This window comes from Dipodomys spectabilis, unplaced genomic scaffold (genome assembly GCF_019054845.1).
Source record: "Dipodomys spectabilis isolate Male_0828 unplaced genomic scaffold, ASM1905484v1 ptg000728l, whole genome shotgun sequence".
Lineage (NCBI taxonomy): Eukaryota > Metazoa > Chordata > Mammalia > Rodentia > Heteromyidae > Dipodomys > Dipodomys spectabilis.
The window spans coordinates 785342-797861 of record NW_024871405.1 but is presented as its reverse complement, the minus strand read 5'-3'; positions in this window follow the sequence as shown (position 1 = coordinate 797861).

Here is a 12520-nt window from a genome sequence, read left to right as displayed (position 1 = left end):
CCCCTTTACCCCAGAGGGGTGGAGACTCGGGAACACCACAGCTGGGGCGTGGCCTGCACCTAGCCCCGCCCCTACCACCTCCAGACCCATCCCTCCACATCTGGGGCGTGGCCCGCATCTAGCCCCGCCCCCAGCCCGCCCCCAGACACCTCCAGACACCCGTCCCTCCCAGCCCCTGCCCTCTCTTTCACCTCCAGTCCTCCCTCAAAAAAGCTGTCACTAGGGCTGGGAAGGTGGCTCAAGTGGTAGAGTGCTAGCCTTGAGCTGAAGAGATCAGGGAGAGTACCCAGGCCCAGAGTTCAGGCCCCACGAACGGACCCCAAAAAAAAACTGTCACTGAGCTTTTGCCCAGATGTTTGGTAGAAGTGAGATGTGATGGCTAGATGGATGAAGAGATCGATAAATGCATAGACAGATACTTGGGAGATCAACATGGGGACGCGAAGAGGGAGACTGGGATGGAAGACAGGACGGAGGATGACAGGATGGATGGATGGTGGTGAATAAATGGTGAGTGGCTGGATGAGTGGAAGGATGGGTGAGTGGGTGGGTGGAAAGGGGGGGAGGGTGAGAAGGTGGTTGGTCTATAGATGGGTGTGTGGGTGGGGGCATGGGGGATGGATGGGTGTGTGAATAGTGGAGATGAATAGATGAATGGCAGGAAGCAAGGGACCAAGGAGGGAAGGAGGGAGGGAGAGAAGGAGAGGAGGATAGAGGGAGGGACAGAAGGGAGGCTGGTGGATAGATGGATGGATGGATGAATGGATGGATGGGGAAAGAGTGGAGAGATGGGTGAATAGATGGATGAATGGATGTGTGAATGGGTGGGTCAGAGGATAGGGTGTGAGTGGATGAATGGATGAATAGTTGGTTAAGTGGGGGTGGGGGATGGTTAGAGGAATAGATGTGTGAATGAATGACTGGGCAGATAGATGAATGAATGGATGGAAGAGTGGGTGGTTAGATGGGTGATGGGTGGGTGAATGGATGGATGGATGGTGGGTAGATGCATGGATGGATGATGGATGGATGGTGGATGGATGGGTAGGTGGGGGTTAAATGGATGATTGGATAAGTGGATTGGTGGATGGTGGGCAGATGGATGAATAGATGGATGGATACTAGACTGATGGATGGGTGAGTAGATGGATAAAAGGATGGATGAATGAGTAGGTGGGGGGTTAACTGGATGGGTAGATGGGTGGATGGATGGATGGATGCTGGGTAGATGCGTCAATGGATGAATGGGTAGGTGGGGGGTTAAATTGATGGGTAGATGGGTGGATGGATGGATGCTGGGTAGATAGATGGATGGGTAGATGGAGGGATGATGGATGGATGGATGGTGGATGGATGGATGAATGGGTAGGTGGAGGTTAAATGGATGGGTGGATGGATGGTGGTAGATGGATAGATGGATGGATGGATCGATCGATAGATGTATGGATGAATGGGTAGGTGTGGATTAAATGGATGGGTGGATGGATGGATGGTGAGTAGATGGATGGATGGATGGATGGATGGATGGTGGATGGATGGATGGATGAATGGGTAGGTGGGGGGTTAAATGGATGGGTGGATGGGTGGATGGATGGATGCTGGGTAGATGGATGGGTAGATGGAGGGATGATGGATGGATGGTGGATGGATGGATGAATAGGTGGGGTGGTTAAATGGATGGGTGGATGGATGGATGGATGGTGAGTAGATAGATGGATGGATGATGGATGGATGGATTGATGGTGGATGGATGGATGAATGGATAGGTGGGGGGTTACATGGATGAGTGGATGGGTGGATGGATGGATGGTGGGTAGATAGATGGATGGGTAGATGGAGGGATGATGGATGGATGGATGGTGGATGGATGGATGAATGGGTAGATGGGGGTTAAATGGATGGGTGGATGGATGGATGGTGGTAGATGGATAGATGGATGGATGGGTGGATAGGTGTGGATTAAATGGATGGGTGGGTGGGTGGATGGGTAGGTAGGAGGATGGAGGATGGATGGATGGATGGATGGATGGATGGATGGATGGATGATGGAAGGGCAGTGCATATTGTACTCTGCATCCCTTGAAGAGGAGTCTCAGGACCCCACACGAGTACTGCCAGGAGCTCCTTGTCTATCCCAGTTGTGTTCTTGGTTCAGCTGAAAATTCAACCCTTCTAGAACCTTCCCTAAGAGGGAAGGGCTCTCTCGCCCCCTCATCTCTGCCCCCTCAGGTTAGAAAAGACCTCCCACTCGTTCTGTGCCCCACCGCACCTCTAGCGGAAGTGCCAGGCCTGCCCTGGGGCCCCAGGGGGGCGTGCCCGCTGGCCTATGGCTACGCCCAGCTCCTGGAGTAGCTCTGTGGGCTCCACAGCCGTGGCTGCCGCACCTGCTCCACCCTGCCAGGCCACCCAGAAACGCTCCTTCGGAGGGCCCAGCTCACACTCAGCCCATCGGGGGCGTGGGCACAGGTCTGTCCGGGCGTGGGCACGAGGTCTGGGCGCAGCTTCGGAACCCAGGCCATCGGGTGGTGCTTGGAGGCCCCTCAAAGCCGTTGTGTGCCGGTTGCCTCTGTCCCCGTGGCCAGGAGGGGCTGGGCCTCTGCACAGCCTGACAGCCCTGGTGGCCTAGGAGGTGCCCACAGCAGGTCACGCAGGGAATCAGGCATCGGCAGAGGTGCAGCGCGCGTGGGAAGCATGGGGGCTGTCACGTGCATCTGTGCCAGGGTCCCCTGGGTGTGTGGGGAGGGGCACTAGTGCATGTGTGTGTGCACAGGGGGAGGGGTGGGGGAGGGGCAGTGGTGCAGGTGTGTGCACAGGGTGTGGGGAGGTCTGGAGGGGCACTGACACATGTGGCATGTGCACAGAGGCACGGGGCAGCTGGAGCTGCAGGTGCTGCTCAGGGCTGTCCTGTGTGTGTCAGTGGTGAGTGTGTGTGTGTGTGCACGTGTGTGTGCGTGCTCTCTTGCCTGTACAGCAGTCTCTAAGGTGGAGCCAGGCCTCCTGATGCGGCTGCCAGGGCCTTCAGTTTCCCTTCTGTCCCCTAGCCACCCCACCAGCTCATGACCTCTACTCCTTGTGCCTGTCCTGGGACTTGAACTCGGGACCCAGGTGCTAGCCCTGAGCCTTCTGTGCACAAGACTTGCTCTCTACCACTTGAGCCACGGCTCCACTTCTGCCTCTTCGGTGGTTCATCAAAGATAAGACTCTCACAGGCTTTCCTACCCAGGCTGGTTTTGAACACCCATCCTCAAATCAGCTTCCTGAGTAGCTGGGATTACAGGCGTGAGCCACTGGTGCCTGCATGGACTCCAAGTCTTGAGGCAGCTGCGGTGTGGCCACCTGGCCAGAGGCCTGCCCTCCCTGGGTCCACGTAGGGTCCAGGTAATCAGAGTCCAGGCAAGGCGCTCTTCTGCAGTACAGCGCCAGACCCCCAAGGCCAGGGGTCCCCACAGAGCGGGGGCCACACACAGGGCCAGCAGCGGGAGAGGCCCCGGAGCCCGAGGTCAGCTGATCTGGCATGGGAAGCCCGTGCAGACCCTGCCATGCCCTCCCCCAGTCCACGGCCGAGTGGCCAGAGCTTGTGCCCTGTGGACGTGGGTGCCCTGTGGGTGTGGGTGCCTGTGGGTGTGGGTGTCCTGTGGGTGCCCTGTGGGCGTGGGTGCCTGTGGGTGTGGGTCCCTGTGGGCATGGGTGTCTGTGGGCGTGGGTGCCTGTGGGCGTGGGTGCCTGTGGGCGTGGGTGCCTGTGGGTGTGGGTCCCTGTGGGCATGGGTGTCTGTGGGCGTGGGTGCCTGTGGGCATGGGTGCCTGTGGGCGTGGGTCCCTGTGGGCATGGGTGTCTGTGGGCGTGGGTCCCTGTGGGCATGGGTGCCTGTGGGCGTGGGTGTCTGTGGGCGTGGGTGTCTGTGGGCGTGGGTGCCTGTGGGCGTGGGTGCCTGTGGGTGTGGGTGTCCTGTGGTGTAGGTGTCTGTGGGTGTGGGTGTCCTGTGGTGTGGGTGCCTGTGGGCGTGGGTGTCTGTGGGTGTGGGTGCCTGTGGGTGTGGGTGCCCTGTGGGTGTGGGTGCCTGTGGGTGTGGGTGTCCTGTGGGTGCCCTGTGGGCGTGGGTGCCTGTGGGCGTGGGTCCCTGTGGGCATGGGTGTCTGTGGGCGTGGGTGCCTGTGGGCGTGGGTGCCTGTGGGCGTGGGTCCCTGTGGGCATGGGTGTCTGTGGGCGTGGGTGCCTGTGGGCGTGGGTGCCTGTGGGCGTGGGTCCCTGTGGGCGTGGGTGTCTGTGGGCGTGGGTGCCTGTGGGCGTGGGTCCCTGTGGGCATGGGTGTCTGTGGGCGTGGGTGCCTGTGGGCGTGGGTGCCTGTGGGTGTGGGTGCCTGTGGGTGTGGGTGTCCTGTGGTGTGGGTGTCTGTGGGTGTGGGTGTCCTGTGGTGTGGGTGCCTGTGGGCGTGGGTGTCCTGTGGTGTGGGTCCCTGTGGGCGTGGGTGTCTGTGGGCGTGGGTGCCTGTGGGCGTGGGTGCCTGTGGGCGTGGGTGCCTGTGGGTGTGGGTGCCTGTGGGCGTGGGTGCCTGTGGGTGTGGGTGTCTGTGGGTGTGGGTGCCTGTGGGTGTGAGTGTCCTGTGGTGTAGGTGTCTGTGGGTGTGGGTGTCCTGTGGTGTGGGTGCCTGTGGGCGTGGGTGTCTGTGGGTGTGGGTGCCTGTGGGTGTGGGTGCCCTGTGGGTGTGGGTGCCTGTGGGTGTGGGTGTCCTGTGGGTGCCCTGTGGGCGTGGGTGTCTGTGGGCGTGGGTCCCTGTGGGCGTGGGTGCCTGTGGGCGTGGGTGCCTGTGGGCGTGGGTGTCTGTGGGCGTGGGTGTCTGTGGACGTGGATGCCTGTGGGCGTGGGTGCCTGTGGGCGTGGGTGCCTGTGGGTGTGGGTGCCTGTGGGTGTGGGTGTCCTGTGGCGTGGGTGTCTGTGGGTGTGGGTGTCTGTGGGCGTGGGTGCCTGTGGGTGTGGGTGTCTGTGGGCGTGGGTGTCTGTGGGCGTGGGTGCCTGTGGGCGTGGGTGCCTGTGGGTGTGGGTGTCCTGTGGTGTAGGTGTCTGTGGGTGTGGGTGTCCTGTGGTGTGGGTGCCTGTGGGCGTGGGTGTCCTGTGGTGTGGGTGCCTGTGGGCGTGGGTGTCTGTGGGTGTGGGTGCCTGTGGGCGTGGGTGTCTGTGGGCGTGGGTGTCTGTGGGTGTGGGTGTCCTGTGGTGTGGGTGCCTGTGGGCGTGGGTGTCTGTGGGTGTGGGTGCCTGTGGGTGTGGGTGCCCTGTGGGTGTGGGTGCCTGTGGGCGTGGGTGCCTGTGGGTGTGGTTGTCTGTGGGTGTGGGTGCCTGTGGGTGTGGGTGCCTGTGGTGTGGGTGCCTGTGGGCATGGGTGTCCTGTGGGCGTGGGTGCCCTGTGGGCGTGGGTGCCCTATGGGTGCCCGTGGGCGTGGGTGCCTGTGGGCGTGGGTGCCCTATGGGTGCCCGTGGGCGTGGGTGCCTGTGGGCGTGGGTGCCTGTGGGCGTGGCTGTAGGCCCCCCACCATGGAAATCTAGGCCTGAGCGTGGGTGCCTGTGGGCGTGGCTGTAGGCCCCCCACCATGGAAATCTAGGCCTGAACCATAAAGGTGCCGCCTGTCTTTTTGATTCTGCAGTTTTACAGCAAAATGAAGAGATAAGTCGGCTTTGATCCGCTGTTTTATTAGCGGGCGCCTTTCCTTCCTCTCTTCTTCAGGGGAGCAAACCGGTTTATGGCAGTCTCCCCACCGTGGCCGCAGGCAGGGTGCTAAGGGCCAGTCCCAGCTCACTGGGGGTGTTGGGGGCACCAGTGGGCCTGGGAGGAGCCTTCGAAAGGAACAGGCCCGCTGGGACAAGGCCCTAAGGCCCCCTGGGCGGCCCCAGGCTCCACTTTCCCCGCCTAGGAACAGCAGGTTGTCCGGGCTGTCCTTGGGGCCCATGGGCCCGCTAGCACTTGTGTGGCTGCCGTGGCTGGCTCTTCCACACAGGACTTCCAGTTAACTTGGGGTGGGGACAGGGCAGGGCAGAGGTACATTTGTCCCCAGGGCCCCAGAGCCAGGCCTGAGCTCAGCAAGCCTCTGGCTCTGGACAGGCCAGTAGGGTTGAGTGTGGACATCAGCTGGCTGGGCTAGGACAGAGCCACAGGGTGCGGCGGGCTTCAAAGGACGGGAGAAAGCGGCCACAGCGTGCCAGCACCCAGCCGGCAACATCAAAGGCCCCACCCAAGGGTGACAGGCGCCTGATGAGGGCAGAGCTGTCCAGGGCCTCAGCCAGAGGGAGCGGCAGCGGCGGGGAAGGGGTGGGAAGGGGGAGGACTGGGGGGGGGGGGCTGTCCTGCCTCTGGGCCTGAGGCCTCCCGCCCCAAGCGGGGTCCTACCCCTCAGGGCTCAGGACGAGGGGCTTGCTGCTCAGGGCAGCCCCTGCAGCCCGGACAGGGCTTCGCCAAGGTCCCTGGGAGCCTCCAGAGGCTCAGGGTCCCCGGTGGGGGGGTGGAGACGTGGGGGAGGGGGGGCCCTGACAGCTCCACTGCGGCCCTGGGCAGAGCCTCCCAGGACCCCAGGGCCTGAGTCTGGGGGTGCTGACACCCATGGGGTCCCGGTCTGGGCCCACGCCACCAGATACCTGCACCCTGCCCCAGCCAGGCCTGTCTCTGCTCCAGGGCCTCCACCTCCACTCTGCTCGAGGGTGACGGGATCCCCACTGGGCAGAGCTCCAGCTGCAGTTTCCAGAGGATTCCGCTGGGCCCAGGGGCGCATCCACATGGACTGCCCGTGGTGTGAGCGAAGGGCTCCAGTCCTCTTCCAGGAAGGGACAGCCGCGGGGCCAGGCCCCAGGGGGATTCCCTTCCCATTCTCCAGAGCAAGGGTGACAATTACTAATTGGCGTCTGGGGTGGTACGCACCTGACCATGAGGGCCTGGGGGGGGTGACTCACCCAGAAATGCTGGTGCCTGCCAGCAGCTCAGCCCAGACCGCCCCACCTCCCCACCCCCAGCCTCTCCACTTCCCACCTCCCCCCTCCCCAGCTCCCCCTCCCCTCTCCCCCCTTCCCACCCCCAGCCTCTCCACTTCCCCCCTCCCCCCTCCTCTCCCTACCTCCCCACCTCTCAGCCTCTCCACTTCCCCCCCTCCCCCCCTCCCCCCTCCCCTCTCCCCACCTCCCCACTTCCCAACCTCTCCACTTCCCACCTCCCCCCTCCCCACCTCCCACCTCCCCACCTCCCAGCCTCCCCCCTTCCCCCTTCCCACCTCCTGCCTCCCAGCCTCCCCCTCCTTCCTCCCCCTCCCCCCCCCCAGCCTCTCCACTTCCCAGCTGCCACACTTCTCAGCCTTCCAGCCTCGCACCTCCAGCCTCCCCCTCCCCCACTCACACTGCCCCTGGTCTCCACACCACGCAGCCTGCTCATCCTCATGGTTCCCCAGGCACCAGGCAGGCCAGGGCCTCAGGACAGAATGCTGGCCAGAGACAGGACCACTTGGTGGACAGAGCAGGGGCCCCATCGTGGCTGGGAGACTGAGTCAGAGGCCTCCTGAGCCTGGGGGCAGCTGGATTCGGGCGGGGGGGGGGGGGGGTCAGTGGGACAGACAGGAGGTGTGAGGCCTTCCACACCTGTGTGAGGCCGGCCTCACCAGGGCGGCAGCACCGCGGGCAGTGCGCCACGACAGACCGACAGCTGTGGCACAGCCGGGCGGGGGAAGGAAGGTGGGACAGCCGGGCGGTGGGCGGCCCTTGCTCAGCCATGTCAGCCACGGGCCTGCTCCGCCACTCGGCAGCGGAAGCAGCGTTGAGGCCAGCCGTGGGTGTGGGTGGGAACCCAGGTTACCACTCCCTGCGTGTGTCCAGGCAAGGTGTGCGGCTGCATCCCCGTCCGTCCGTCCGTCCGTCCCTCCGTCTTGGCTGTGCTTCCACTACACGGGAGCCAGAACTCTGAGCCTGGACCGCTCAGTTTCATCATCCAAGAGCCATTTCTTAGCGAGCACTGGGGCTCACACCCATAGTCCCAGCTACTCGGGAGGTTGAGGTTTCGAGGATTGTGGTTCAAAGCCAGCCCAGGCAGAAAAGCCCATGTGCACCCCTCCTTCCACCCCATAGCTACGTGCAGGGTGCACAACTGTCATCCTATTATGATGGAAAGCCTAAAACAGGCAGATCACAGTCCAGGCACACGCTGGGGGAGACGTCGGACCCCATCTCAGAAATAACCACTACAGTTACTTATTCAGTCTTGGAGGAAAAAGCACCATCATAGCAAGAGGAGAATAAGATGGCTTAGTGATTTTGAATTAAATTGTGTTCTTATAAAAAAAAAAAAAAACTACTACAAAACAAAACTGGAAGGTGTGGCTCAAGTGGTAGAGCACCTGCCTACCAAGCACAAGGTCCTGAGTTCAAATCCCAGCCCAAAAAATCCTTTTCTCTCTCAGGGATGGTGGAATTCTAACAAAACTCCTCCGGTGTCTTGTCCTGGAGGAGAGGCGGGGGTGGGCGGGGGGGGGGGGGAGGGCTCGGCCCACGCTCGCTGCCTCACAGAGGCCCCTCCCCCAGCCCTCTTCTACCAGGCCCCCCTCCTCAGCCCCATGGCAGGGCCTTATGGCCAGCAGTTGCTGCACAGGTGAGCTCGGGCACAGGGTCGGCACTCAGAGGAGCCATCACCTTCTGAAAATGCCACCGGCCCCTGGGTAGCAGGAGGCGGCCATGTCCCCACCCGGCTGTGGTCCCGGCCCGTCTCCAGGGATGCCACTGAGGATCTCGCATCTGTCTGTGGACGGGGCGGGCAGGCACCCGCATCCACTGCAGGGAACCGCCCCACGGAGCACAAGGCCTGTGGGGAGAGGCGGCCAGGTGAGTGGGCTCAGCATCACCTCGGGAGGCTCCCCCTGCCCGCCCTCTCTGCTAGGCACTTCCTGCACAGCGAGCAGCAGCGCAAAGGCCCTGGGGTAGGAGGGAGCGTGTTGTGCTGGTGGAGGAAGCGTGGAGGGGGGCATCTGACCGGGGAAGGAGAGAGCAACGAGTCCCACCCACATCCCCGCGGGTTCTCCACCCAGACTCAAGGAGGCCCCAGGCCCGGCCTGGGCCGGGAAGGCGGGAGGGCAGGGGACACCTCCCTGGACGGGGAACACTGGGGAAATCAGACCACGGGGCTGTTTGGGCCCTGACGTGAGTGGAGCCAGAGCAGGTGTCCTATTGCCTGGAGAGCACAATCCAGCCCGCTGGCTCTCCAGAGCCTCCAGGCCAGGCTGGGTAGCTGCCGGCCCCGGGGCCAAGATCCACACCACAGTCACAGGCAAGCTGGCTGAAACAGCAATGGGGCCACTTCCTGTGCCTGCGGCGCTCTGAGATGCCTTGGCACAGGCCTCGCACCCACGCGGGCCCTCCCCACACCCCGCGCCCCACAGACAGCCCCTCCGGTCCTGGCCTTGGCCTTGTCTCAATTATTCCATGAGCTCAGCTGGGCCCGCCCACTCACGGCCCTGATAGGCTAAGGAGAAAGGGGGCCATCGGTGGGAACACGGGGTGGGGGGGGACTGGGATGGGGAAGATGAAGGCGCTCGAAGGACAGGGCACGTTGGCCTCCAGAGGGCAGAGGGACAGAGCCGGACACCAGAACTGGAGCGGGAGGGGGCCGGAGGGACTCCGGGAGTCCAGGGACAGAGAGGGCCGTGAGCAGGGCTGAGGAGGACGGGCGTGGGGGCCAGGCGGCCGTGTCAGGGGCTGGGCCCACTCAGGAGATGCAGCCTGGGGACCCCAGCCCACAGCAAGAGGGGGAGGGGCTGGGGCTGGCCTGAGGGTCTCACCATGGCCGGAGAGGAGCCCAGGTTAGGCCTCCAAATCACCCATGGCTGGCCGCTGGCCTTTTTCCAGGAGCCCCATGCGAGCTCCAGCCCACCCGTGTTCTGGCCTGTCCCTGCCTCCCACCCTTCCCTCTCCTCCCAAGCAAGCCTGACTGGCAAGGGATCAAATCCCAGCTGCCCTGGTCCTCGCCCTGGGGTAGGCCCCAGCTCTGGGCTTGTACGCCCCAGGGAGGCGGAGACCACGCTGTCCTCAGACCACCTCAAGCCGTGACCTCTGCCCTGCATCCTCTGCAGGACAGGTAGCCCCTTGTCCACCCCCCCCCCCCCACACACACACTCTGTCCCATTTCTAAGACAACAGACAAGGCAGGGCCAGACACATTTCTAGAAACAAAGGAAGCACAGAGCAGGCGGGTGGGGCAGGGGGGCCCGGGCCTGGCTCTCAAACCAAACCAAGGCCCATGTGTGCTGGAGCCTAGGCCCTGGCCTGGGACCACGCAGGCCGCGGCTGCTGGGCTGGCCAGTGGCTTCCCACTCTGGCTCCCCAAGGGCTCTCTCTGACCCAGCTTCATTCAGCCTTCCCGGGCCAGCTGCAGGGAGAAGCTGAGCCCCCACCTCCCTCTCCGCTGCTGCAGACACCTCCCAATGCCACCCCTCCTTGGAGCTCCCTGCCCCAAGGACCCCACGGACAGCCCACCAGATGACCAATAGGGTTGCAGATCAACCTCATCTGCAGCCAATAGGAGATGGAGCAAACAATGATGTCATCCCCATGCCTGGGGACAAAAGGGCTGCAGCAGCCCACCAAGTCCAGCCGCGTCCACTGGGGCCGCCGAGGGCCTGCGCCCTCCCCGCCCAGCCCAGTCCTGTGTCCCGGCGGCAGCGGCTGGAGACAGTGGCCAGGGCCCTGTTGGAACACAGCTAGAGGCCCGAGGGCAAGGGAGCCGTGGCCAAGAGCTCCAGCCTGGATGAGAGCACTGAAGGACAGCGCCCAGGCCCTGAGTTCACGTCCCGGGCCTGGCACAAACCAATACATAGATAAAAACAATGGCCGACAGGGCGGGGATGACCATCAGGACCGCCCGTTACCCACCACCACTGCACGCTGCTGCCCAAGGCACCAGCCCCGGCCACAGCTGGGCATGAACTCACAGGGCTACACGTAGGCCTGGTGGTGAGGACCCCGGCCCTCCCTGCCCCCCACACCGTGGAAGGGTGCCCACTGGACTGGCAGCCCGTGACCCCTTCCCCCAGCTCCCCGCTTCTGTGAAGAGCCTGCTCAGAGGGTCTCCCGGAGGAGAGGCCCCAGGGATCTCACGCCTGCCTCCTGGCCATGGGAGTGGGCGGGGCAGAGGGGAGGGGAGGCCGACCCGGCCCCCCGTGGGGGGCAGGGGGGCTGTGGCCACCTTGCCGAATACCCCAGCCCCAGCAGCTGGCCAACCTGCACCTGTCTCTTTGTTTGCACAAATCCTGTCCCTAATAGACTTAATCATGGGCTTTGATGATTGTGCCAGGTCTGTGCTGGGCGCCAACAAACAGACCATTGTGCGCCGTCCCAAGCAGGCCGGTCTGTTAATGGTTAAACCTGGCAGGGGGGAGGCCCCATCCCCGGCCGGGTGGGGAGCTGGGGCAGGGCCCCGCCACAGCATCCCCGGGGTGCTGCCATCCTGCGCTGGGCACCGGCAGACAGCAAGGGGAGCAGCAGTGCGGGTCACGCCCAGGCTGTGGAACCCGCCTCCCGCAGGCCGGGGACACGGAGGAGCCAGCCACAGCCCTGCCCTGTGCGAGCAGGCCGGCCCAGGGGGCAGGGCAATGGAGGGGCCTACCACGCCGGGCCCACGCTTGCGGCAGACGGCCGGGCCAAGGGATGGCGTGGGCACAGGGTTCCAACCCAGGGGGTACTCCTCACTCACAGCTACCAGAAAGTAACCACCCACCGCGGCCACGGCCGCTGGGTGACACGGTCAGCTGACATACCCCATGTCCCTCCACCGGGGACAAACCTGTCTGCCAGTAGAATACTACTTAGCCAGGACAAAGAGCAAACCACAGACACTACAGTGGAGGTGAGCCTCAGAGCGTGCTGCTCAGTGAAAGGAGACAGTACAAACATTCTATCTGTGCAACCTCCTGCCTCTCCCCCTCCTCTCCCCCGCCTCTCCCCTCCTGCACCCAAGAGCCCTGGGCCTCAGCCACAGAGGGCCACAGAGGCCAACTCGGAGCCACAGAGCCTCTACAGCAGCCGTGGGTGCTATAGAAGTCGCTCTCCAGCCCCACAGCTGTCCTCACTCACCACGCCTCTGTCAGAGGGACGCGCCAGCCCGGCCCAGGCCTGTGAACCGGAGGCCTGGGCCTCCCAGGGCAGCGGCTCCTCCTGCCCCGCCAGGCCCCTGCTCTGGGCTTTGCTCCTTCCTGCCCTCAGTGCTGTTCTGTTTGGTGAGACAAGGTCTCTCCATGTAGCCCAGACTGATCTCACACCCCCGACCTCTGCCTCCTGAGCTCTGGGATTCCAGGCAGGCACCACCACACACAGACTTTAAAAAAGAAAAGAAAGCAGCAACACTAATTGTAAAATAAAAATCAGTTTGGCAGTAATTCGGGTTTGAACGCAGAGCCTCATGCTTGGTAAGCAGATTTTCTGCGTGAGTCACCTTCCCAGACAGATCTCACTTTAGCTGATCTCCAGATGCTGTCTCAGACCAGGGGCCCAGCCAGCCTTTGAGCTC